Raw genomic sequence first — 25,762 nt, forward strand, 5'->3', positions numbered from 1 at the left:
CTGACACCTAGAGTGATCCTAGGACATGGTTCTGGCTACAGAGATGCAGGTGCATTTCTGTTGGGGGCTCTTAGAAAACATTTTTTCCTAATAAAATAAAAAGATATAGTTGGAACCACTCCTGTGTTCTCCTCCATGCTTTAAACGTGGATGTGATGTCTGGAATTACAGCAGTCATCTTATAACCATGAGGCAACAGATGCAGGGGTAAAACAAAGAATTGCAGAGACGCTGCTTCTAAACCAATGACAGCAAATGTCATCTCCAGATTTCTTCATTTAGGTTATTACTTGCAGCTGTTGTTAACTTATGATGATACAGAACAAAGCAATAAAAATCTAACTTATCTCTGCATTCTGTCCTCCCTTTTTCCTGGATGAATTATTGTCAACACGAAATGTTTCAAACTTCTATATTTCATGATAACAAATATACTCTATACTTAGCCCAGGTAAGCCTTTATGAGAGTTTAAGAGTCACTCACTTGTTCTTTCATTCTCTCACTCAAAAGGTATCCTTTAAGAATTTATTGCTATAGATCAGGTAACTGTTATAGATGCTTGAGGAAAAGAGGCCTCAGAACTCAGAGAGAGGGAGAGAGGCATTTGGATTAAAACTTCTAACTGCCAAGGACCATTCTTGTTATACTTTGTGGAAGGCCATAGAAAGTAATTATAAATAATCTAGTCTCTTGAGTCAAAAAAGACCTGGGTTTGAACCCATGTTCTGCCACTTACCAGCTGGGGAACTTACAAGAGCCACTTAACTTCCTCCTGAGCCTATCTTTTCATCTTTCATGTGAGAATAATAATATTTCAGTGAATTAAAAGAAATTGCCAATATTATTGTTATCAGCATACTAAGATATGAACAACATATATTTAAATATCGAAGAGGAAAGGGGTTGGGGTGAGAGAAGGCAGATATGAACCAGAGAAGGCTTTCTGAAGAGAGGGACATTTGAGCTAGAAATGGAAAGATGAAGAGAAGCTTGCTAGAGAAAAGAATAAGAGGGAGAATGAAACATTTTAAGCATAGATAACTGCCTTTGTTAGAAAGTGTTTGGCAGGGACAGCAAGTGGAATAGAGACTGGTGTGAGCCATGAGAACTGGCAGGCGATGAAATTGAAAGGCCAGGCTCGGGCCAGATTGTGAAGAGACCTATAAATACCAGGCTGAATCTGGTCCTTCATCCTACCAGCAAGGAGACGTCTGAAAGGTTATAGCAAGGAACTGACATAACTGGGTCTCTGTTTTAGGTAGATAATTGGCAACAGAATGGGAGATGAGCTGGAGTTAGTGGAAACTGTAACAACCACCATTAGGAGGTTATTTCTATAAACCAGCCAAAGGATAATGAGGAACCGAACTAGGACAGGGATGCTGGAGCATGCAGATGACGGTAGTTTTTAGAGACTTTTGGAGGTAGCAAAATCAAATCTAAAAGGCCACTGGGATTATGAAGGTTAAGAAAATTGAAAACTCAAAACTGACTCTGAGTTGTCTTAATTGGGGCAGAGGGGTTAATGGCTATAAATGCTATTAACTAAGACAAGAACATTCAGGAAATATATTAATAAATGAAAGTTCAAATTATAAGAATGTGGTCTTTTTTGAGTTAGGTATTTCTCTCAAGTCCTCACTAAAGTCTACCCAATTCTCCTTGAATGCCATTTGAGCCTGCTTTCTCCTGTGATATCAGTGCAGGACTGGCCACATTCCATTCTTAGGAAACCATTATGAACACTAGTGAACCCACCTTGATGAGACATGTGATTTCAAGCCCCTTTACCAATAATTCTGTAAGGGTTTTACAGTCTGAAAACATGCTTCAGACTTATTACATACCCCACTGCCACCATGCCTAGTGAAGGTCCTTGCAAATGTAAGTGCTCAACAAATGGTTGTTACTTTGATATAAAAAATACTTCTTAAGGGTCAACTTTAAAGTCTTCGATGATCATTGTACAAGCTTTAAAGAGACAGTCATGGAAAGAGGTCTCAAAAGGAAAGGGCATGGAGCCATTTGCATAAATCTAAGCTGTTAGTGATATATCTGTACCTTCACAGAGATAAAATATGGCACTCTGTGGCTTGAGCCCCATACTTTCTTCAGTGTCTTTGCCTTTGCCTTTGATCAGTTCTCAACCTTTGACCCAGTTTTTCATACTCTCCACAATTTGCAACCTTAACACCCCTCAATATAGTGCATGAGTGTCATGAGTTGCTCCAGAGTATCTGCTCCATGCATTAATCCTGTCAGGCTTGATAACATGTTCATCGCAAGCCTCCAGAAATCCTCTTATAGTTTTATTAGCATCCTTAACCTTATCCACTTGTTTCATGTTCTCCCTCACCATTTCTCAATCCTCTCTGGAACTTAGTTCTATGCACATTAACCAGGAGTCACACAAGCTGAGGAAGTCTGGTCACAGTGAAATATGTTTGGCAAATAATTGACCCATTTAATATGTACTGAAAATGTTCAGGGGCAGAAGAACCTGCACAGTATTTTCCACTCTGACCTGATGATGGTTATTTTAAGTGAGTATACCATTTCCAGGATGGATGAAAGAAAGGATAAACCAAAGAGTATTTTCAAATCTTTGCTCATAAGATACAGGGAATAAACACATGAATGAATGTATGAAATAAAACTGATGGAATGAACACAAGAATTACCTATATATTTCCCTGAAATACTTATCTCTGCTGGGGCGCCTTCGTATTCCTGATTACATCAAGAAGAGAGGAAGAGCTTTGGAAGTTTGAGAACACAAGGAAGAAATTCCGAAGTGTCCAAAGTAAGGAGACTCTTCCAGAGAAAGACTATCGCCTTGGGCAAACACCCAAGAGGAGGCATTCTTGTGAAAGAGGGAAAGCATTTACGTGTAAGTGAGGGACAAGTCCGAAGGGACAGCCATCTACTGAGATGGGCAGCTATCTGCCAGGAAATACACTTCTCTTTTCTGTCCATTTTGTGAAACTGATTCAATCAGTACTCCTGCTCTGCAAGGAACCAGTGTGGTAAAGTGAACTGCTATCACTCAAAAGTAATGGAGTGAGGATGCCATTATTTTCAATTATTTGAGGCCAGGCAGTCCCCAATTTCATTAGCTCCATTTCTGGGGAATTTTTATACCAAATTCTATGGCATCTGCAGAAGTGGGGGGAAATCCACACAAATGCCATTCTACCACAAATGTCATTCTTTTTTGTATATGATTAAAATAAATCATATACAATTTCATAGGCACTTTGGATTTAAGGAAAGCAGAAAACTGGTCCCCTAAATATGCCCATATTCTAATCCCTAGGATATGTCCATAGGATGAGGTTATCCTAGAGTATCCTGGTAGGCCCAGTGTAATCACATGAGCTCTGCAAAACAGAAGAGATAGGAAAAAGAGGAAGTCACAGAGATGAAGCAATATAAAAAGGCAAAAACTGATAAGCACAAAGAGAATTCATGGCTGTGGGATAAGGAATGCTGGCTCTAGAAGCTAAGTGAAGTGGACCCTGGCTAGTAGCCAGCAACCACACAGAAATGAATTCTACCAACATGAATAAGCCTAGAAGCAGCTCCTTCCCCAGATAAGAGCCCAGGCCTGCCACCAGCTTGATTGTGTGACCTTATGAGATCCTAAGTTGAGCTCCACTGAGTCACCCTGACCCCACACATTTGACCCACAGAAACAACGGAATAACAAATGGATGTTGTTTTAAGCCATGAAATTTATGGTACTTTGTTACTGCAGCAATCAAAAACTACTACAAGATTTGTTCAATTAACCCCACAAACATTAAAGTGTCAACACTGGTTAGCCTTATTTTGATTCATCCATCCAAATATCTATTTTTGGAGCACCTCATCTACTCTGATCAGGCACTGGGTAGAAACCTTTTCAAGAACTAAGCTCACAAGTGATGAGCAAAAACAAGCATCTCCTCCAATGCTTTCAGTCCAGATGGGGAGAGAAATATTTTCTTAATTACATAAACATGTATATAGTAGTAGATTGTGATCAATAAAATGGAGGGGAGATGGTTGATGCTAAGGAAGTCTACATCAGAGGTGCTGGTGGGTGTGCCAATGACCACTTCCCTGAGGGACTGACAGTTAAGCTGTGATCTGCAGTAGAGGTGGGAAGGATGTACAGGTGCAGTGCTCTGGTGGCAGAACAACCAGCAAAGAGGGAAGGTAAGGGGTGTGAGGAAGTGAAAATGCTGGGGCAGAGGAGTTAGGCGGAAGAGCGGCGGCTGGATTATGAGGCTCTGTGAACCATTTTAAGAGTTTTCCACAAAGAAAAATAAAAAGATGCATCGCATTTTAAAAGGAAAGGAATTATTTGTTGATTAATGATCACAGAAACTGTTATCGACAGAAATGATACCCGGGCTGTCCCTGTGGGCTACAGACTTCAAAATTTTAGTCCATGGCTTAGGGAACGAAGTACAGGGCCTGCCTTTCAAACATCAGATCACTCACAGGTTTAGAAAAAGCCCTAAACTCCGTGTTCTAAAACTTAGAGATTCATAGAAAGTGATTTATTCTCTTTGAGATTTAGTTGACATCTACAAAGTAGAAATGATACTTCGATGTAACTAAGAGATACAACAAATAAGTAAATAAATTCCTGCCCTGCTTGACTCAGGATCAAATGAGAACCAAGTATATGAATGTGCTTTGTAGAGTGGAAAATGTTTTTCAAATGTGAATAATTATTGTTATGAATAAGCTAACAATGTCTTCATTTAAGGCGAGATTGCTTGATGGTTCTTAGGACAGAAATAAGAGCCATGCTATGATACTGATAAACAGGCTGGAACAGGTCAATGAAGAAGGTCATGGAATGTCCACCCAAGGATACACTTCCTGCCAGGGACAAAATAGGGGAGACATCAGCAAAGGTGTAAGGAGTTGGACTAGATGAGGCATCTTGAGCTCTGAGTTTCTATGTAAACATGCTCTAACTAGAACAATAGAAGGACTCCAACAATCCTGGCGGTTACTAATCCTACACATGATTATCATCAGTTAAAATCTGCCAAAAATTACCATCAGTACAAATTTGAAATTCTTTTAAAACATAACTTTCATATGGTTGCCAGAATCCTTTCTTGAAAACCTGAGAAAAATTTGTTTCCACGGGCACTGTTTCTGAGATCTTAATTCTGGCCAAGATTTCCAGCCAAGAAATATCACAGTATTAAAAGCATGAGCTTTGGAGTACAACAGGAATGTCTGAATCACAGCACTGTCAGCTAGTAGGAAGGTTACTTAACTGCTAAGATTCAGTCTTCTCATCAGTAAAACAGGAATACTGAGAAGATCGTACAAGCATCTGGCAGCAGAATAACCAGCAAAGACAGAACTTAAGGTTGTGCTTTGTGCAGTGCCTGGCGTATCAAAATACTTGGAAAATATTATTATCACTATTGACCCATATTGCCTGAGGAACCTGAAAGCTTGAATTACTTTAGGACAGAAAATATACTTAGGAAACATGAGTTGCATCTCACTAATTGTTCAACAGCCTATTTCTTTTTTTCCCCTAATACTAAATTTTAAAAAAAAACCTAAAATCTTATCTACAGAAGATTTCTTAGATGAGCTGTTTGTCTTCACTGGGGGTTGTCTGTACAAGATAGAAATGAAACAGCAAAACTCGCGGTTATAAGTACAGAAATCAGCATACCCTTATATTTCAGAGCCCATTCTCAATTGCTGGAATTTCAAACACTTTGGAGATAGGAGTCATCATAATTTCAGAATGGCCTTACCCCTAGAAACAGAGCAGACCAAATCATTCATCTGCAGTATCACAGCTGAGACCTCAAAGCAAAGCCCAGAGTTCAGGCATGTGGTAATTAGGCCTCTAAATTCACTCTACTGGCTGGGAAATCTGTCAAAAAAAATTCTTATCACAGGCAGAGTTAATTACACATAAAATGACAAAGCAGACACACTGGGAGACAAACAGTAACCTAGAGAGGAAGATGGCTAGAGGAAGGGCAGCAAGAGGCCATGTTCAGATCTGGTCCTGGTGAATACTAAACCCTACCAGCCCCACAAGTATAAACAGGTCTACTGGAATTTAAAAAGAGTATTTTCAGTGTCCAAATAGATTTTACATTGGGTTCATTCACAGAAAGCTGAAATATATTGTAAAACCAGCAACTGAGAACTTTCTAGTGTTTGATTTACTTACTAGTGCAAGAAATTCTTTATATTCTATTTTCATTTCATTTCATTCACTTAAACAATATTTATTGAGAACAAACATGTATCAGACACAAAGCTTGACATGCAGAAATAGACTAAGCCCTGCCCTCATGCCACCAACAGTCCTATAGGGAAATAGAAATCAAACAGAAAAACACAAGCAAATGGATCTTTATTAATTGTGATTTGTGCCTTAAAGGAAAAGAACAAGGTTCTACGAGAGACGGAAAGATTTAGAGCAGAGTATACAATTTCAGTTGGGGGTGGGCTGGGGCTTTTCCCAGCTGGATTTCCTTTCCTCTAGCCCCTGGACTGTGGAGATCATCTCCTATTGCCGTCACACCTCTCTTATGAGCTAGACAGAACCCTCCAGAGATGGACAAGGATCCAAACAGCCTGAGTTTTCTATGCTCCTTTGGATTTTATGAGTTAGACCCCTGGTTTCCCATATACTGTTATCTGTAACTGCTGGTTCCCTGCAACCGATCACTCTCCTTTCTCAGCTTAGAGACTATCTATGTCCCAGCATGCCCAGTATGAGGTACTAATAACTTCTGAAGAGATTATTTAGTTTGTACGTTTCTTTAGGAGAATTATTTTTGCATCTCCCCACCAAAGATAAATACTGTTTTTCAAATATGAATAAGTTTTAACATAGATTAAAAGGAATTATGAAAACAGTGATCACATTTTCAGTCCACACACTAAGTGGCCTTTAAGAGGTTATCAGTGCAGTTGATAAATTTTCAGTAGTTTACATCATTCATAATCACCAGGAATACATGTCATGGTCACATACACTCTCATTGGAGCCAGCTCCAAAGGGTACCCAAGCACAAGCAAAGAGCACAGAATAATAAGTGTTACCCAGATGCCTTTCAGGAATAAAGGATTTATTCCCTCAGCTGCCAGGAGGGCTGCCAGCAGAGCCATCAGCTATAAATCCTCTCTGAGAATTGCCCTTATGAGCCAGCCTACATCCAATGACTGGTCCTACAAGGGGTATAAAGTTTCCTCACCTCAACTAGGGACAGCTGTAGAGAACCATCAAGATTCATAGCTCCCCATGGGGTATACTTCCTGCAGAGGCTACTTTGAAACTGCATCGCACCTCAACTTCTCCATCTGCTCAATCCTTCTTTCCCTTCCCCTATACAGATATCGATCCTAAAAGCCCTCTTAGTAGAAGTTCTACATGCTAATCTCCATCCCAGAGTCTACATACTGGGGAACTTGATCTACCCTAATGGAGACTGGAGGACAGTAGTATGGATTCTCTCAATGAATGCATCTTATATCTCAGGCATTTATTGAGCACTGATCATGGCAGGTATTGTATTCCCTTAAGACTCATATTCTACAGTAGAACTCAGAATACTTCTCACAGATGTCTACAAAGACTAATACACTAGTTGTTATTCCAAAGAGTTTTATCTTTAATATTCAAGGTAGTTGCAATAACCCAATGTGGACCATCTGTTGTTGTGTCAATCGGTTTAAGCAAGGGAGTTAAAATCCTGGGAGAGTCTGGAATCACAAGTTTCTTGCATTCAAAAATAATGTGGCATCATTTTCGGCCCAGCTGTGAAGCACTGCATGACTAAGAAAATACAGGTCCCCTAGGAGACACCCTGTGCTACGTGCCAGTGAAATCAGGACGAGGCAAGCTTTATGATCTAATTGGTCATCTGAGAGGCCAGTTTTTTAACCAGTTCTTTAAATACTGATTTTCTTGCTGTAATTAAACTGTCTTTTTAAGGCAGCTTTGTAGATCCATTCTTTTCCACCTAAACTCTTTTTGTTTTTAACTCCAACTTTTTTGTCCCACATTCTTTCTAAAGATAGTTCTGCTCCTGAAGATAAATTTTGTAAAAATAACATAAAATGCTTATATTTATAAGTTGGGGACTAATAATTTCTGTTGATTAGAGCTTGATTAAGAATGAGTCAGCATGAAAGGCCAAGGTTGATATTTATACCTGGCGAAGGGTCAATCTAGACAAGGGAAGCAAAATCAGCATTAATCTTTGTCATGTATGAGTTAAAAACAGGAGCCACCATGCACCACAGATTAGTTAGCACGTTTCATGGGTGTGATAACTCTGCATCACTCTTCTTGCTTAAATGGAATCCATTGTCACAGTTGCCATAATGCCATTAAGATGTTCACCATGACTTGTGTTTTTTCATTATTTCAGAAGGTTGTAATTGGCCAGAAATTTTTAAACTGCTTTTCCTTTTCTTCACTTTCCTGCTCTACCTCACTCTCTCCTTTACTATTACAATGCAGATGCTTGGGTTCTGGTCTATCTGAACCTACTGATTCAGAATCATTTTCTAGAGATGCTCTGAAGTCTGCATTTTTAGCAAGCACAGTGTGATTCTTATGTACAATAATGTTTGGAGCTAATCATTTTGACATGTAAAACCACAACTGAGATCAGCAAAAACAAATAAACCATGCCATAAATATGTGCATTCTGACTACTTTATATGGAACTACTCCACCCATGAAAACATCTACTCTGACCTTTATATCTTCACTCTTTACTTCTTTGGTTCCCCGGCCTCACACCTTGACTCCCAATATTAACCTGACACTCTCTTTCCTGGTGGCCACTCTGGACTAGCATTTCCCACTTCAAATCCATGCACCATAACAGAGGTAAGAGACAAACTCAGGCCACAGGTGATAAAACAGCTGAGTCCTCTTCCTGTCCAGTCACCACATCAATAGAAAAATGGATTCAATCATTCACTCGTTCATTTATTCCTTCATTTATTCAATTTATATTAATTGAACACCCGTTAAAAGTCCAGAACTGTAGCATGTCTTGAGGATGTAGCAATAAAAAAGAAAATAGGCTTGGCAAAAATAAAAAATAAAAAAAACCTAACAATAATTTGAAAATGGGCAGAGGACCTGAATAGACATTTCTGCAAAGAAGACACACAAAAGGCCCATAGACATATGAAAAGATGTTCAACGTCAATAACCATTAGAGGAATGCAAATTAAAACCACTATGAAATATCACTTCACCTGCCAGGGTAGTAAGGGATCCATTCTGTATTTCATCCACTCTCGACGACATGAAATTGAAGCCCAGAATGAAAGAATGCTTTCAACATGTGAAAATCTACTGCTAGAATTTATCACATAAACAGATCAATAAGGAAATAACACATGATTATCTAGATATGGTACAAGACTTTAATAAATATGCAGTACTCATTCATGATAAAACTCTCTTCAAGTTACTAACACATCATGTTAGCCCAGGGTTTCTTAACCTGGGCATTAATGACATTTTGAGTTGAAAAGTTATTTACTGTGTGTGTATGTATGAGGGGGACTACATGTGTATTACAGGATATTTAGCCTGTAGCACTCTCCTATTCATAACAATCAAAAATGTTTCCAAACCTTGCTATATCCCCTAGAGACAAAATAACCCTTGATTGAGAACCACTGTGTAGGCAAGTTACTTAATACTATAAGACTCAGTTTTCTCACTTACAAAATGGAGGAAATTATAGGACCAACACTGCAGGGAATCTGTATAACAAAACAATATAATGCATTTCTGATATTTGCTGGCGATTTCTTAATAAGCCCTAAAGAAATCTACTCACTTGACTGTGGTTGTGGTGATAGTGATGACGGTGTTGATGATGATATCGATGTTGATAATGGCAAGATGATATAGTTGAAATGCACACAAATGTGCTTTGTTCTCAGGATTCCCTCCTCTCTCTTGGCCCTTTGTCACTCATCAGAGATATTCTGCAGTCATTTCTCCAGGAATAACACGGATAACACAGCAGGAATATGCAGAGACCACAAGGAAGAGTCAATTTCGAGACCCAAGGAATGGGTGGTCTCTTAGGCATAGAAAATAGATTTAGGAGTGGTTGAGCCAAATAAGGTGGAAACAGTTTTTCGCCCTAGTCTAGAATAAATGTCCTGAGCTGAAAAAGAGAAATAGTGGTGCTGCTAGGATTAGAGGTCAGAGGCATCCTAGACAGGAGGGCCATACCTAGAAAGGCCATGCCAAAGGGAGATGAGGTCACCTCCAGAGGCCTCCATCTTCTATGGGGCATCCTGTGAGAAGTCCAGTCTGTACCCGACGTGCCTGAGGATCAGGCAAGCTCCTTCATCCTGTCTACTCTGTTTACATGCTTATGCCTCATTAGGGTTTCTAGTAGCTGAGCCTCCAAGCATGTCCAGCAGGGAACACCATAACTACTGCCAGGACAGTGTGCACTCAGGCTGCTGGCTGTCTGATGGGAGCTGCACATATCTGTGACCTGGACATTGTTGAGATCCCCCATGGATTGCGACCTGTGAGAACACCTTTCCTGGACATCTAGATGGCCCCTGACACCTAGAGAAAGAAAGGGTGTGGAAGCTAAAGTCACCTTGCAATCCTGTACCTCATAGGTGTGACACAATGGAACCAGCCCAAGACCCCTTTGAAACATTACAATTTTGCAGTAGTTGCTTTTTATCATTCTTACTAATATTTGATGCTAGGCAAGTAACAGAACTTGCCTGAGTCTCAATTTCCTCAATTTCCTGAATTCCACTCAGCTCTAAAATTTTATGATTTCTCTCTCTACTTTTCCAGATTAACTGTTCCTCATAAATATGCAGTAACTGCTTGAGAAATATTCAGATGTCATCATTTTTAAGTCACGAGAGATTGAGATGTAAAAATTAAAATAAAAATGAAAAGTTGGGCTACTTTAACAGACAGCATGAATCGACTGCCAGAAAGAACTTGCTTATAAAATGCCAAATTAATGACAGTTTTACTCAGTTTTTATTCATTTCCTTCACTTTCATCTGCTATAATTTTTAAATAGTATCTGCACCTGAGGCCAAAGCTTACTGACATTAAAACAGATCACCCGGATTTTTATAATCAGCATTGAAATGAAGGTCAGAAATGATCAAATAAATGATCTTTAGGTAATGGCAGTTACAGCCATTACCCTATTTTACAGATAAGGAAACTGAGGCTTTGAAAGTTAAGTAACTTGTTTCACATAATTATTAAGTGTAGAAGCCAGAACTCATGCCCCGGCCTATAGAATTTCCACACTCAAGCAAAGAACACTGAAGTATAAACTGTATAGATTTTATTCCATGTGTCATTTATATTCATATTGCCTCACTAACTTGCAGATTTTGTTGAATGTCCATTTCTCTTCTCTTACCAAATCATTTTCATTCCAATTCCTTTCCTTTAGAAAACCCATCACCATTGACAAGTTTGCGTTGCTTGAGCTTATGATGCATTAGAGAGAACATTTGGACAAAACAAAACCATGAAACTTTCCGAGAAGTTATGCCTGTGCTGTTGTAACTGTGCCACTGATTCTCCCTAAAAAAAAAATACTTCTCAGGGTAGAGCTAGATTTAAAGGGAACTATATTAAAAAATGAGTCATTCTTCTTTCAGAACTAATTTTAAATGGTTAGAAAATGAGAAAGCCTGTGCAAATATGCTATGGGTTATTAAATCCTGGTTTGGACTACACTGCAAATGGGTGTGGGTAAATATCAGCCACAGAATGATAATCATTTAAGTCCAGCAGGCTCCCATACTGCCAAAACTCCACTCAGAATGGAATCCCCACTTTAAATACTGTATGTTCAGACCGCTTCTGACTTTTCTTTGACATAAGGCCTGAAACTAGGAGAGAAAAATAAATCGACACACTTGACTACGTAAAAATTTTAAAGTTGGCATGGCAAAAGATACCATTAACACGGTTAAAAGACAAAATGAGGGGGAAAACTGACCAAATAGGTGACATGCATGATTCCCACCTATGATATCTTAAGAATGTCATCAAAAAACAAAAACAATCTAATTGAAAAATAGGCAAAGGGCATAAAGATGACAAAAGATAAGGATCAACAATTATGTGAAAGATTTTAAAAATTCACTGTTAATCTAAGAAATGCATATTTAAAAATAAATAATTATTGTGTTTTTCAGATTAACAAGGACCAAAATGTACAATACTCAGAATGTAGGAGAAAGGGCACTGCTGATGGAAGGTAATTTTGCAATATCTATAAATTTTTAAATGTGCCTACTAAATAACCAATACTATTTTGAGTGCTTTTCTTCTGGAAATATTGAACATCTGCTTAAAGAAATGTACATATGTTCAAGAATGCTTATAATAATATTAAACATTTTTGGAAAAAAAACTACATTGCCATTATTAGGAGACTGGCTATAAGAATTACAATTAATTCCTAAATAAAATATTGTGTATTAAAAAATAATTAGGTAATTATAGACATACTGGTATGGAAAGATCACAATATACTGTTCATAATAGGGTTTAGGCAGCAAAAGCTGCAAAACACTATCATATTCCATTAAAAACTATAACAATAATTATTTAAAAATATTATTTTATTGCAAATGGTTATTGGAAAATGTCTGAAAAGATATAAATTAATCTGCTAATAACAGTTATCTTTTGGAGCTGCGACTACAGAGAAATTCCACTGTGTGGTGTAAACATTTTTGTATTGTTTGTATCATTGACAATTAACATGTATTATTCTTGCCTTCAATTAAAAATGTACAGAACATGTTTTTTAAAGACTAGATCTGATCATTTCACTTTTAAGGGCTTTTACAATATGCTAGAGTGAGTGAACTGATATGTATTCCAGGAATGATCAGTCTTTATCTAACCAATGACAGTTCAGAATTTCTCCATAGGGCAGGATAGTTATGGAAAGCAAATGAGTCAATGCAGGGAAAACAACTGTAAACTGAAGGACACTCAACAGGTATGAAGGACTCTGAGACTCTGGACAACTCTGAAGTAATACTATGTGAGTACTTCTTCAGAAGATAAATTATTTATTTAAATATTTTCCCTGTGACCCCATATCTAAATTGTATGTTTGTGGTCACAGGATTTACAACAAATCAATCATAGGGATTTGCACTGATTACAGAAAAACACTTATGAAACAATAGGCCGATCACAGGAAAAGTTTCACCCAATTTCAATGCCTGGAAATTATATTTAAAAGAGCAGAGAGATATTACCAATATCAGCCACAAAACAACCAAAACTTTGTTGTAACCTTCTATATGGTACTGCTGCTACTATTTTAGGAGGAGCTGTCACTGACATTAGCCACCTCTCCAGATTCTGTAGGAGATGATGACTATCCCAAATGAATCAAATAAAGAGAGATTTGAAGAACAGAACTTTGCTGCCAGGCAGGCTTGGCTTGCTAGACATGGACTGTTGGGTATGTAACTCATGGCAAAGCAAACAATAACCAATACTCACTTCCACTTCCGCCCTTACTTTCCTCCACTAAAAGAAATTATAAAAACGAAATACTCACTGCTTCAGTCTTCTTCACAGCAAGAAGCAGCCAAGGAAATATCGATCGTCTCAACAAGTCTATAGAGGAAATCTGCCGAGCCTACTTTCTTTCCTGATAAAAAAGACAGAGAGAACAGGTGTTTTTCTTCTTTCCTTGCTCCTGCCTGGAATGTAGACATGCTGGCTGTGGAAGTCACAATAAGTCCAAGAGAAGGCTGAGAGTAGCATAAAGATGCTGGCTTTGATATCGCTGAGTTGCTTAATCAGAGCAAGCAGTTGCCTCTTCCCCAGCGTTCTTGTCATGGTAGGAAAATTAATTCATTTAAGTCACTGTTAGATGGATATTCCATTACCTACTACAGAAAAAGATTTCTAATACATATTTAATCTCTCTAAGCAATAGTTTACTAATCTCTAAAATGGAAAATGAGGATAACCTTGCAGATGATATACACAAACATATATAACCTATATGTATACATATATAATCTATGATATATTCGAATCATTCAAATCCTTGCTCAAATGATGGTCTTTAGGAAAGTCCTACCTGACAACTCTATATAATTAGCATTGCTCATCATTATCTGCTTTATTTTTTTTTCATTGCAGTTTGTATTAAAAATATATAGTATCAGTTGTTTATCTACCTGTTGTCTGGGACTCTCTACTAAAATGGAAACTCCATGAGGTAAGAAACTTTATTGTGTTTATTACTGTATTTCTAGCACTTATAATTGTGTTTAGCACATAATTCGCATTCTATCCATATTTATTAACTAATGAATGAACAAATTAATGTATATAGAATGTTTAGCATATAAATGGCCTAATAAATGATAGTGGTTTAGGTGTTATATAGAGAATTATGGTTATTGCACAAGCAACACCACTGGGAGAAACTGAGCCTGAGAACAAGAGGTCATTATACCTACCCTAGAGATCTAGCACACACATGCACAAGGCCATATACACAACTGTTCACAGCAACACCTTTTTTGTAAAAGCAAAATAATGCAATTTAAATGTTTATCAATAAGTTTAATAAACTTTGGTATATCCATATCATGGAAAAATATTCAACTATTAAAAAGAATGACTGAGATCTATATTGTACTGATGTGAATAGATCAACAAAATGCAGTGTTAAGTGGGGGAAAAAATAAAGCTACAGAAAAAATAGTAAAATGTGATCCCATTTACTTAAAATAATCAATCACAAAGCAAAACTATAGTGCTCTCTGCACTAATCTACAGACATGTATTCATGCAAAAAACATCTGGGAGACACACACACAGACCCCTAATTAGTATTAATGGGACAAGGAATAGGTTGAAGGGCGGGAGTGCAAGTGTAATATTCCTCTGCTCTTCATCATGGGAATTTTATAAAAAGAATGTGTTCCTTTATATGTGCATAGTAATAAAATGACTAAAACTGTAAGCATATCAGAAAGAGTCCAAAAGCACCGATGCACCCTGAGCCACGTAAGAGACCCGCCCCCCACCTAATTCCAAGTTTCTTTTCATGAGAATTGTCTCAAATACTACAGGTAGACAGTTATTATTTAGGAAACTTAGCAATTTATTTTTAAATTTAGATTCTCCGCAAAGACTACACATTTTGATCAACCTCCAACACTACTTTTGTTTGGCTCTGAGAAAGCAATGACCACTTTAATGCCTTGTTTCACATAAAAAGGATCAGCATTCACCACCTCATTCCAAGCATCCTGGAATGTTGAGGCAGTTTGTGTATGAACAGTCCCAGGGCGGAGAAATAAATAAATAAGTAAACAAACAAACAAACAAACAAACAAACTTTGAAAATCATTTACTTTCCTTCTTGAAAAGAAAACAATAATGCTCCTTGGAAATCTAAAATGTATTGAAGGAAGAAGGTCAGATGTAGGAACCACGCCCAAAGATGTCCAATTATGAAGAGGATAAAAGGTGTCTTGGAGCTCTCATCCTTAAAGCGTTTCTGTGACTCCCTTGTCCAGAAGCTCCACACCACCTCCACCAAATTAAGAGAAAATGGATTGAGGAGATCGAGGCAGGGAAAGCAAATTGTCCATTTATTCCTGGTTGCCTCAGAAGTCATTACTGAACGTATTCCACAAGATAATAAATAAAACTGATTGTGTGGTTAAGAACATTAGAGGAACCTGGAGCACCTGTAAAGAGCATTGTGCCGAGAAAAGAGTATTAAAAAGTGAGGCGTTTCCTCTCTGCACGTTTCAGCATGGTGGCTCGGGAGAGAAACTATAGTTGAAATGGATAGGAGCAATTTTCCATCATTATAGAAACCTTACACAACCTCTGACTGCTTATACCCTCATCTCTTAGCATCCTAGTAAATTGCCGTTATTTGTTCCAAACAAACCAAAAGGCCCGTGGTAAAATGGAGTAATTTAAGGCTAGAAGAATACGGTACCTGTAATTCAATTTCATGGCAGCTGGTTTCACAACATGCTCCTCTACCTTCGCTTATGACACAGGAAACTTCCTTCCGAGTGTAAACTCTGCTCTCACTAAGCTGAGGGCTCACGATAAGTGGACCTTAAATGGACAGAGACAATCACCACTGGCGAGGCGTAACTCAGCTTCAGTTCCCCAGGCAACTCAACATCCACTCAGGTCTCAGGCTAGCAAGAAATCAAACTCTCTCAATTCCGAGTGGGAAGCGAGGTGAGTTACTAAAGAAAGAAGTGCTCCAGGAAAACCACAAAAGAGGGGCTGTACAATATTTGTGTATGTGGATATATGTAAATATATATATATTTAGAAAATCTAAACTGTTCTTTGTAAAAGAACTGAAAATAAAACAAAAGACTGCTAATAGCAATAGCTGGTTAAAATGTGATCGGTGATGATATAATTGAATGAAAATAACAAAATATGTCACTGTATTTCCTGCTCTTTGCTAAGCCTCTAAATCTGGATCTAGTTACAATTGTGGGTAGAAGAGAGAGAGACACCAGAAAGGAAAGAGTCTGGGCCTCTCAGATTAGAAATCGTAATCTGAGGCCATTAGCTTTGCAAGTATAGAAACTGGACCTTATCCGAGAACTGGGTTGGACTGAAATGGACTGACTCAGATCAATCACACTCGCAAGAGTGATGCATAAGCCCAAAAAAACCAATATCCTCATTTGCCATGAAAACTATAACTGCCAAATTAAATGAATATTTAAATTCTCTAAGGTGATGGGTGTGTGATTGTGTAATCATTTCACAATGTATATGTATATTAAAACATCACATTGTATCTTTTAAATATGTACAATTTTTATTTGCCATCTCATTAAAGGTGGAATGAATACGAACATTAAAAAATAAAATGTAGAATGGAATCATAGAAGTAATTAACATTTGATGACTCTGCTACCTGATGCGAACCAGTATTAACATTAACATTAATATTACTATTGGGAAACACTGAATATTTACCTTTGTGCTAACCAACTTCTCACTACTCCAAGAATTTAGGACCATTATTGTCATTTTAGAAATGAGGAAAATGTGGCTCAGAGAGGTTTTGCAGTCACCCAAAGTGACAGCTGGTTAGAGGCTGAGTAGGCAATCAAAGCCTGGCAGAGTGATCCAGAGCTTGTTGCCTCCCACAAATCTCCTGCAACTTGCTGATATGGGTCATGAGAACGTTTATAAAATGCTGTCTTGAAAACTTTCAACTTCTGCCTAACAAAGTGCTATCATACACATTTCCTTATTAATTTCTTATATCAACCCCATTAGTAAGAAAGGGTATTATTATCCTCGTTTCCTAGATGAGGACAGATAAGCCAAGGGACTTGCTCAAGTTTTCATAACTGATAAGGGAAGATACGGAACTTGGACTCAGAGTTTGACAGCAAAATTTTCTTTCTCTGTAGCTCCAAGATTGGAAAACATGTTGACATTCAGGATGTTGAAGACAAGTTGATGAGGAATCACATTAACTAGGTGGACATTTATGAAAAGGAAGGTGATTCTATCTGTATTTGACAAGAATATATGGAATGCAGGACTTCCGGCTACTCCTCTTGGCATCAAGAAATTGCTGGAGGTTTGTGTTTTAAGTGAGTGCATGCTGTTTTAAGAGGTTGATCTGATGTGCTAACATTTAAAGGTGATTTTAAAAATTAGTTTAACTCTAAGAAGCAAATCTGTCATTTCATGAAGAGAGCAGTGGGCAGGGGAATTCCTTTTCTTTAAGTCCTCCTACCCATACATATTAAAATTAGCTAAGAGATGTAGAAATTGAATTAAAGTGAGACATAAGAAAGAACTTTGCTGTTTTAATGGCTGGGATGTTCTTGATTATGCAGCATTAGCCACAGACAAGATTTGAACTACAACAGGCACAGAGGTAAAGACAAGGAAAAGAGTGTTCCATTTTCTTCTGGGACCAAGCACTTCTGATATTGATGAAGTAGGCTGAGGGCTAGGATGCATGAGAGAGTTTTGAGATGTACGGTAGATGGTAGCCTCTGTGATCATGTATGTCTACTTAAGACAAAGGGAAGGATTCTGAAGCAAGATTTAACATCAAGTTTGCAGAAATTAGCGAGAATCTTTAGGGCCACCACATTCCCAATTTCTATTGGACAGGACAGAGAGGCATCACAAAGACTGCCTGAGCACTGTGAGAAACGGTAATGGGGACTCTGGCATTCTTTACCAGCCTTCTCCCTCTTGCACTCAGGCAGCCATGAATCATTTCAGAACCCTCTTGTCTGGCCAGAGAGGGCTGCTACAGTGTCCTGGGCTGGGTATCCAGGAGGAATGCTAAATCTACATTGGCATTCACCTGTATGAACAGCTAGGGTAAGTTGAGTGCACAGGGAGGGGTTGAACGGCCTTTACTTAGCAGAGTTGGGCAAATATCCCAGATGCTGGCACAACAGCAGAGACGCAGGAGTTCTGGCCAAAGGGTGTAGGAGAATTGCATGGGCTTCGGAGTTATAACTTTGGCATGCAATGCTAGGTCTCACAGATTGGCCGTGTATACTTAGTTCCCTTCTTAGAGGCCCAGCACGCATATCCATGCAACGAGGAACCTTAAAGCGTATTTATAGATTAGACGAGCATATCTACTATTTATTGCTGAACACAAAAGTTAGCCCATATAGATACCCAAGAAAAGTGTGTTTCTCTTTTATCTATTCCCTCCCACTTTCGAGACAGAAAAGTAGATGATAAAGCATATTTAGGCCAAAAGAAAGTACCCAACTGTCTTGAGGGAAACCATCACCCTGGTCATAAAATCATAGAAAAGCAAAACAGATCTGGAATATATACAGATGGTTTTCTCTGACTATAGCGATGAGTAGCTGTAAAACAAAGTAGCTAATCACTTTTGCGGATATCTTCATGAACAGTTTCCAGAGAAATCAGGTCAGGCACAACGAACGATGTGGGACCATGAAACATGAACAAAAAGTGAGGACCTGATGCTTCAATTTCAGGTGACTTTTATTTTTTCTCACTTTTTGAGCTCATTTTTATTTAACATAAAGACGATGAATTCTTTGTAAAAAAAAGAAAAAACAATAAAACACTAAACCTTTATGTTTTTCAACAGAGCAGCGACTGAATACATCATCGCAATAGCAGAGAGGAGAATAAGGATGTCTGAATTTCTTCCTGAGTACGAGACTGCTTTCATTAGTCATGGGATCGTGTACAAACCACTCCCTGAGTCTGTTTTCTTATTTCCAGAATGGGAAGACAAAAATAATGATTCTTTTTTTTTTTTTTTTAATAAGGTGAATATGAGAATCAAATAAGGCAATACATGAAATATAATTAGAACAATGCCTAGTATGGAGTGAGTGCTCAACAAATGTCATCACGATTACCAACGTTATTGTTCTAGATCATTCTGTGGGTGAATGAGGGCAACTCTAAAGCAAAACAGGACGACTCAGAGAGACTGATACATTAATGGGAGCTTTAATGACTTTTTGATTAATGTTAATCAGATAGTGTTATAACTAGATAAGTGTTTGGGGGAGATATAAAATAATTGATTTAATAAAATTATGAATAAAAATTTCAAACCTTGTTGATGAAAAATATTCTCCTTAAGATGCTAGATTATTCAAGAAATACTGCCAGTGTTTGGAACTTTTCTTTCTCTCTCTCTCTCTTTCAGTTAAAGCCAGTAAACTTGGATTGAATATGTATGATGAGCTGTACACTACGGAGAATACAAAGAGAAGCTTAGGAATTGCCTGAATGGTGCATAAGGTACTTTGTCAATACCCACAATGACAGAAAACTTTTGCCCTTGAATGTTGTCACTGATTATTGGAAACAGTTCAAATTAGTTCAGGGCCAAGCGCAGGCAGGTGACTAAGCTGGATAATAAAACTGAGGCCTGCTCTGAATGGAGTCAGATTTTCTTGTATGCCTCAAAATAATTCTGAAAGTAATTTTCAAATGGCTTTTGTAAATGAGCCCTGGCAGTATTGTTGAAAAGGGTGCATGGATCACTGAGGTGACTATTTTGAAAAAGCATTATGATTTCAACATTTAGGGCCTGGTGGTTTTGTCAGGAACCAATCTCTTAAAACGTTCCCCTGCAGCACAGCCCAGGTTTTCTGTTTCCTTTGTATCTTCCCATGTCACTTAGTATCATTGCATGCACACTGTGCAAGCTCAATCAGGCACCTTTTACACCAACTGTGAAAGATGCTCCCAGGTGGTGACCCATGTCTTAGCCCCCCTAATTTCTCTAGATGGTTCAGGACCCTTTCTTATTTCAGTCTTGCTACACTCAAATGAAGCAGAACCCATTGCTTTCTGCTATAATTGTATCTCTTGCTGTTCCTGCTGCTACCTCCCAAAACTCCCTAGCATGCGAGCTTACAGGGCTCCAAAGAGGCACAGTAGCTATAAAGAAACGACTGGGACAGTATCTAGTTGAGGGCACTGGGAGTTCTCCCCATGATCCAGATCAGTGGAAGGACAGGAAAGGTCCAGTCAGTGACATTTGAATGCCAAAGCTCAAATACACACTAGACTAGTAATTAAGGTGAGGGCTCTGGAGGGAATGACTCAGAACCATTTCCAAAGGTAAATACACACTTTAAAGTTTCTCACAAACATCTGATAGAATGATTTTCCTAAACTCAGTAAGGTATCATGGGTTTAGAGTCTTTAGTGATTAATATAAGTGCTTAGGCAGATTTGGGTTTAAATTCCGACTCTATCTCCTGATTGCTGTGTGACCAGACACAGATTATATAACCTCTTGAAGTCTCTGTTTTCTCATCTATAGTATAGAGATTCTAATAGTTCCTAACTCAGATGTTGCAATGATATAATGCAATAAAGTATCTGACACATAGTAAGCACCTGACAATTATTTGTACTTATTAATTAGAAAGTCTTCACATTATAACTATTTGCTTAGCACATTCTATCAACCTGTTAAACACTGCATAAGTTTTTCTTCATAAGAAGAATATACTTAATAAATATATATATGCACAAAGTCTCCATCATGCTAAATACCATTCTGTTTTCTTGTGTTTTAAAAAAAATGCTCTTTTCATTTAGAATTTTCATTACTCCATAAAGGCTTGGACTAAAATAAATATTAAAAAAGTATTTCTGTAATAGACCAAAAACAAACCAACAAACAAACAAACAAATACTTGGTTTAATAAATGCCTTCCTTACTTTTCTACCCCTTGAACTAACTGATAACTCTTGGTTTTAATTTCTGTCCAATGGAGATTAAGCCTTTCGGAGGTGATAGTAGGTAAACAACATATAGCACGGCTAATTGGATTTTTAATCTTCACTAGTCTTTAGCAACGAATACCTGCAATGTTTATTTGTTGGCTGCAATATTAAATTGCCAGCCAATTAACTGCCAAAGGGAGCAATTGGTTACCTGGATATTTATAATGATTCATATTTCATTTTCAAAGAAACATTTTAAATTATTTCCCATCTAAAGTATACAAATTAAAACAGCTGTTGAATTCAAATGAGAAATGTAAATACTCATCAGCCCAGGAAGATTATTTTAAAAGACTAATTGAGATGTAATTGCTCAAAAATTAAAATAAAATATACAGAATAATAAAATCTAAAACTAAGACAAATTTTAAAGCAAATAAAAGGGAGCATATTTATTTGTATCTGTACACAAGGCACAATTGTCCAAATATTAGCAATTTAACAACATACACACACTAGAGGGAAAAAAAAGTTGAATTGATATGATATTCCTAAAACATCAATAGAACATCAAAAATTGTAGTTAGTAAAACTGACAGGAAAAGGTTACAACTAATAATTGTATTCCTAAAAGTTCTAATTATTGAATTTATATTTAGCTTTTCTCCCATACCATTCTTAGCCCTGATCATCATTTTGCCATCATCACATAATCAAAATACTTGAGCTCTTCAAAGTGAGATGTAGAATTTCCAGTTACAGTAATGGAAATAACAGAGTCTCTGGGCCTAGAGTGGAAGTTGAAAACCTCTACTTGATGCATGTGTGTCAGTTTCGGCATTCTAGGAGAAAATACAGTGCTACCCACCTACTCTCTCCTCCATCTGAAATGCTCCCCCACCCACCCCAAATCCACCCAGATACATGCCGGTCTCTTTTTCAGCTCCCTTAGACCTTTATCAAATGTCACTTCTCAGTGACACCTTCCTTGACTATCTTATTCAAAACTGCATCACTTCCCCACGCCAGCATTCTCTATCCCCTTCATGATCTATTTTCCCCCGTTTATCTAAATACACTTTAATAGTTTATTAATTTTGTATTTATAATCTCTCCCTACGCTAAATTGGAATCTCTGAATGCAAAGACTCTTGTCTGTATTTTTCATTGCTTTATCCAGCACGCAGAACAGCACCTAGCCTCTAGCAGATATTCAATAACAATTTGTTGAATTAATAAATATGTGAAAAAGCAGAGGACTAGAGACACTGAGTACTTGTCTAAGGTCATATAACAAGTGTGAAAAACTTATAAGATTCTGGACGTAAATCTGAGATTCTGGACTCTCAGTCTAGTGCTCCAAAATGTCCTTTAACAATCAAGGTGTCTTCCCTGACCTCTCTTCATATGTTGTAACTAGAGAACAAAACTAAATATGAGGAAATGATCAAAATGGCACTGCCAATCCCCCAATGAAGAAAGAATTAGGTGGGGAGGGGGAGACAATATTAGATTATAATCAGTTATGAGTGGCCACATTTTGACTCTAAATATGTCATTTAATCCATTTGCAATTATCTTCATAGAACACTTTCATTCAACAAAAGTACTAAGTATCTATCATATGCCAGGCACCATACTGGGCTTTGGGGATAAAGTTGATGAAGCAAGGTAAATATGTATGTCACTCCATGGACTTGTGATAGCTTCATGCTATCATATATATGCAGGCAGTAAGATTTATGTGTATTAAAAGGGAAAAATTCTACTCATCTGAAATCAAACTTCCTCTTAAGATTTTCTCTTAAGATATATGCTATTTTTTCTTTACACTAAAGAAGAAGAAAAGCATAGATTTCACAGTTCATGTTCGAGATGATATCTGAAGTAATAAATAGAACTAGTATTTTGGCAAAAGTAAAAAATCACTGGATATCTTGATAAAATGTTAATTCAACAGAAGTGATTTGGATTATAAAGACTATAAAATACTTTTGCTTCTCATGTTCAAAATAGTTCTTACATTGAGGCTTCTTCAGCAATAGAGAAGCACCTAATGAAATTTTTAAACATACTTTGAAAATTATTCATGTCTGAATCACTCATGTTTCATCCCAAATATGCCCTTTAACTTTTGGGTCTCAACAGTACTGTGCTAGCAACATTGCAGCTCCTCTCCACGGTCCGAATGGAAGGGGAAGTGTTCTGGGTTAAGTTGTAGCCCCCCAAAAACATGCTCAAGTTCTAACCCTTGGTATCTGTGAATGTGACCTTATTTGGATAAAAGATCTTTATCAGACATAACTAAGTGAAAGGTCTTGAGATGAGACCATACTCAGGATTAAAAAGATGGACTTAAAGTCCAATGACAAATGTGCTTAAGAGAAGAAGAGAAGGCACAGAAGAGAAACACAGTGACACGCAAAGAAATCAATGTGAAGGAGGAGCAGAAACTAGAGTGATGCTACCACAAGCCCAGGAATCCTGGACCCCCAGTACTCAAAAGAGCCCGGGAAGGATTCTCCTCGAAAGCCATTAGAGGGAGCATGGACCACTGGAAACCTTGATTTTGGACCTCTGGTCTCCAGAACTATGGAAGAATAAACTTCTTTTGTTTTAAACTACCAAGTTTACGGTGATGTTTTTATGGCAGCCCTAGACAAGTAATACAGTAAGTATTTCTGGAGTGATGAAAAGTAAACATTGGCACCTCATTATCTACCACGCTAGCTCAAAGTATGAGCAGCCATCACCTGTCAGAGAAGAATCACTATGTATTTGCAGTTTTGATTTCTTCTCCTCAAAGTTGATTAAATCTAGTCCAATTTTTTGTAAACTCAGTGTTCTATTGGTCATAAATGTTCTTAACTTCAAAAATAATCTAGTTTCAAGCAAGCCAGCTGCCAAATCAATAAAACCACCTCTTGCAAGCTAGTAATACCCGTGATAGATTTACAGGAAATAGCAAGGAGACTCTAAATCATGAACATGAGGACTTCACCCTGTGGCACACCCACCGAAGATGAACCAGGGGGAATGCTGAGGCTGCAGAAGGTAGAAGAGATGATAGCACGGAGGAAATCACAGTGGGACACTGAAACAGCATGCTGAATTTTTAACATGAAACGCAATTATTTCAATGTTCGTCTCCTCCAACGATTACAAGTACTTCTGATTTCTTCTTGAATTTATTTGTGCCCATCATCAATTTTACATATGTCACACCTAATTCCCTATAGTTTCGCATTGTCAGTTCATTGTTATAAGACTGTCTTTATAGATAAGTCAGGAAGTTGTTTGAGGGTAGGGACTATCTCACACGTTTTTCTTCTACCCTCCATTTCTTTTCAGGGCTGAGTAAAGAGGAGATCATTAAGAGATAATAAATAATTAACTTACTCTTGTGTTCCTGATCATAAGTGCCTACTCTAATCTTATAACTATTCTGGCTAAATAATACCAAAGCACTGGTATGTCAGCATACAAGCAGGTCTAAAAAATACAGAGGCAGCATGATCATTTTTGTATGTCTACACAATCCATACACACTAACACGCAGTAGAAAAATTTGACCCTAAATCAATTCTGGCAACAACTATCATCACATCTAATAAATTCTAACAAATTCACATCTAAAAAGTTCTAATAAATGTTAGGTAATTAATTTTTTACAAAGGAGAACCAAATAAAATGAAAATATCTTCAATATACTCTACACACACACGCGCGCGCGCGCACACACACACACACACACACACACACACACACAACCATTATTCTGTTTCCCCGACTAATCTAATACACAGTGCAAACTTGGTAAAGGCAATGTTCTAGGTCCTGGGGCTTTTGTTGCAAACAGAACAGACCTCAAATCCATGTCTGGAAGTTTTACATTATAGTCATTTAATCCGAAAAGAAAACCATTAGGTACCCCTAATAATAGTTTCTTGTCCCTTTTTTGCACATAAGGTACCAAGAATTGCTTTAATCCCAGACCTTAGTCACTAATCACAAGGATTCTCGTTGCTATTGTATAGATAGATCTAGTATATTTTAGCAATGTTAATTTTATCTTTATTTTTATTGAGTTTTATGTCTCATCACTTTAGCTACTACATGTTTCCTGTGTGTGTGTGTCATATGAATTATGCATCCTTCTGCAATTAGTACAGCTGAATGCTAATTTATGAGATGGGAAGCAACAGTATATCTCTTCTTCAGGAGTCAAACTTTAAGAAACAGTAAACTTCCACAAAACCTGTGTACAATTACTGATGAGACAGAGATACTTTCAAAGACTCTTTAAAAGAATGCTTTTGTTTTCTTTCGCAAGTTGAAAAATGGTCAGGTCTTCAGTGTATATGGTAGAGAAGAATTGAAACTGAGGAATCAGAAGACAAGGATTTAGGTCTTAGTTTGACTGGACTTATGAAATTGGCCTCATTGCTTAACCTAACTGT

General features: G+C 37.6%; 1 protein-coding gene across 6 annotated transcripts in view; it reads right to left on the bottom strand.

Moving 5' to 3' along the window:
- The window catches only part of SGCD (sarcoglycan delta), a 1,401,159-nt gene that overhangs the window by 623,619 nt on the left and 751,778 nt on the right, over positions 1-25,762 (bottom strand). For all 6 annotated transcript variants that reach the window (XM_023528634.1, XM_023528637.1, XM_023528635.1 and 3 more), the window contains one exon: positions 13,624-13,716. The gene's annotated coding sequence lies outside the window, so the exon portion shown is untranslated. The remainder of the gene's footprint in view (positions 1-13,623; positions 13,717-25,762) is intronic.

The sequence above is a fragment of the Pteropus vampyrus genome, unplaced genomic scaffold, assembly GCF_000151845.1.
Source record: "Pteropus vampyrus isolate Shadow unplaced genomic scaffold, Pvam_2.0 Scaffold30, whole genome shotgun sequence".
NCBI classification, from domain to species: domain Eukaryota; kingdom Metazoa; phylum Chordata; class Mammalia; order Chiroptera; family Pteropodidae; genus Pteropus; species Pteropus vampyrus.